Raw genomic sequence first — 3,429 nt, 5'->3', positions numbered from 1 at the left:
CTTGGTCAATAAATGCATCTGGTAATTGATTTGCTATATTTTGCAAATGAATTATTTTCTGAACTTCAAGTTCACATTGATCTGTACGGGGATCGAAATGAGACAATAACGATGCATTCCATGTAATTTCTTTTTCCAACTTCATTATTCCTCCTCCTAATATTGGAAAATTTGTCTCATTAAAATGACAATCAGCAAATCGTGCAGTAAATACATCACTCGTCAAGGGTTCAAGATATTTAATAATTGATGGGGAATCAAATCCAACATATATTCATAGCCTATTTTGAGGACCCATCTTAGTACGTTGTGGTGGAGCAATTGGAACATATACTGCACATCCAAAAATTCTCAGATGGGAAATATTTGGCTCTTGGCCATAAGCTAATTGTAACGGGGAATATTTATGATAAGATGTTGGTCTAATTCGTACGAGCGACACTGCATGTAAAATAGCATGTCCCTATACAGATGTAGAGAGCTTAGCTCTCATAAGTAATGGTCTAGCAATTAACTACAATCGTTTTATGAATGATTCTGCTAAACCATTTTGTGTATGAACATGAGCTACAGGATGTTCAACATTTATCCCAATTGCCATACAGTAATTATTAAATGATTGAGATGTAAATTCACCAGCATTATCAAGACGAATACTTTTAATTGTATAATTAGGAAATTGTACTCGTAACTTTATTATTTGAGCAAGTAGTCTTGCAAATGCAAGGTTTCGACTTGATAATAAGCATACATGTGACCATCTACTTGATGCGTCTATTAACACCATAAAATATCTGAAAGGACCGTTTGGTGGATTAATAGATCCACATATATCACCATGAATTCGTTCTAAAAATGTAGGTAATTCAGTCCCTACTTTAAATGGTGATGGTTTAATGATCAATTTGCCTTGAGAGAAAGCATCACATGATAATTCATTAGATTGAAGAATCTTTTAGTTCTTTAATGGATGTCCATGTGAATTTTCAATGATTCTTCTCATCATTATGGACCCAGGATGACCTAATCGGTCATGCCAAATGGTAAATATATCTGGATTTATGAACTTCAAGTTCGTAGTTGCATATGTTTCCATTACTCGTATATGAGTATAATATAATCCAGAAGATAAAGCAGACAACTTTTCAAGTATACGTTTGTTATGTGAGACAATAGATATAATATAGAGATATTCTATATTATTCTTGTTATCAGTCTCAATATGATAACCATTGCAACGTATATCTTTAAAACTCAGTAGATTTCTCTTTGATTGACTAGAGAACAATGCATTGTCAATTGTAAATTTTGTTCCTCTAGGCAAAATTATGTATGCTTTTCCAAAACCTTCAATCAAGTTTGCAGAACATGATATAGTATTGACTTTTGCTTTCAGCATTGTCAATTTAGAAAAATATTGTCTACTTTTCAGTATTGTGTGCGTAGTTGTACTGTCTGCCAGACATAGATCACCATTGCTCATTTTCGAGTCATCCAATATATGAAAATTGTCCATGTTTCTTCATTAAACAAAATAATTACAATAAGAAGAAGGAAGAAGAATAATACAAAACATACATGAAAGATATAAAAAAAAAACATTAGTTCTGAATATTCTCAAAATCAAAAGAAGCACTTGCTATTCTATCCATTGTGCTCACTGTGCCAATTTGTTCTCCAGGAGATTCAAGAAAGTCAGCCACATCCAAACTTGTAATATTGGCAGTGTCAAAGATATCACCATTCTGGTAGGCAAGATTTGCTTCCACATTTTTTCCTTTTTCTTTCAAGGAAGCTTGATAAAGATTCACTAAGTGTTTCGATGTACGACAAATATATGCCCAATGCCCAGTCATACCGCATCGGAAGCACTTATTTTCAACACTTCTGGAATTCTGATCTTGTGGAGCTTTTTCTTTATGATCAACATTTCGTGTGGTTCTTTTAAAATTTGGACGATTATAACGCCCACCACGAAATGAAAAATTATTTCTTCCTCTGCCACGGTCACGCCCTCGACCACGACCTCGAACTGGACCACGATTATTGAAATTTACAGCATTCGCCTCTGGGAATGGCGTTGCTCCCGTTGGTCGAGATTCATGATTTTTCATCAATAGCTCATTATTTTGCTCAGCAACCAGAAGGCATGATATGAGCTCAGAATATTTCTTAAAACCTTTCTCTCGGATATTGTTGTTGCAAGAGTATATTCGAGACATGGAAGGTTGATTATGTCTTTTCTAGCATATCACTATCAATAATTTTTCCTCCACATAACTTCAATTTCGAACTGATTTTGAATAGTGCAGAATTATAATCACTTACTGATTTGAAGTCTTGGAGCCTCAAATGCATCCATTCATAACGAGCTTTCGGAAGAATAACTGTTTTTTGGTGATCATATCTTTCTTTCAAATTTTGCCACAAGGCAAGGGGGTCTTTTATTGTCAGATACTCCATTTTCAACCCCTCGTGAAGATGGTGACGAAGAAAAATCATGGCTTTTGTCTTTTCCTGATTTGTGGTTGTATTTCCTTTTTTGATGGTTTCTCTCAGGTTCATGGCATCAAGATGGATTTCAGCATCTAGTACCCATGACAAACAATTATTGCCATTGATATCAAAAGCGGCAAATTCTAATTTGGTCAAATTTGTCATTGTGGGACTTCAACAGGGGAAATGACAGAGGCTCGTGCTGATAACCTGTTATAAAATTGAGGAACAAAACGAGGCAACGTCGGGGAAATAAAATAAACAAAACAATTCAAATAATAAAGAAAATTCAAAATTCAAAATGACATTTCCCACCAATTTTCAAACTTGATTTCCCACCAAATTTCTCACTAATTTCTCACAAATTCTCACCACTAATTTCTCACAAAATCTCTCTACTAATTGAGCACCACATTGACCTTATTTATAGGCCATGGATAAGCAGGTAGTGTGATTTACATGACACTAATAATGTCTAAAATTGAGACACATAGGGCATTATGATTTCAACACATGGTGTATGGATAATGGAACATATGGGGTTTATGAATAAAAGACACATAGAAAACATATGGAGCATGGATTTTGAGACACCTCAAAATTGGACACTAAGCAAGGGTTAGTGGGCATCTATTTAAAAATTCATAATATAATCCACTTACATGAACTTATTTTTTATATTCAGTTTCTAAATCTACAGGAAGACGAGGATCTAACATTATTTTTATTTACAAAAAGTTACATTGACTAATTTAATTTTTTTTTATGTATCAATCAAAACACGACATCTATAAATAAAAGTATATAAAATTTTTGTTACTTATCGCCTTTATAAATACTATTAGTTATCAAATACAAATTTACTTTTAATGAATTCATATAAATAGAAAGAAACATTTTAGATAACTTGCCTCAAATATTTCTATTTACTAA

At 33.3% G+C, this 3,429-nt stretch overlaps 1 pseudogene; it reads right to left on the bottom strand.

Annotated features, from left to right (window-relative positions):
• Positions 1–1,601: 1,601 nt before the first annotated feature.
• LOC148208097 (uncharacterized) lies at positions 1,602–2,661 on the bottom strand (annotated as a pseudogene).
• Between the last annotated feature and the right edge of the window lie 768 nt (positions 2,662–3,429).

Source organism: Momordica charantia (genome assembly GCF_013281855.1).
Source record: "Momordica charantia cultivar OHB3-1 chromosome 11 unlocalized genomic scaffold, Mcharantia_2.0 BLBB01000011.1, whole genome shotgun sequence".
Lineage (NCBI taxonomy): Eukaryota > Viridiplantae > Streptophyta > Magnoliopsida > Cucurbitales > Cucurbitaceae > Momordica > Momordica charantia.
The sequence above is the reverse complement of the archived record's forward strand: the minus strand, read 5'-3'. Positions and strand labels throughout refer to the sequence as shown.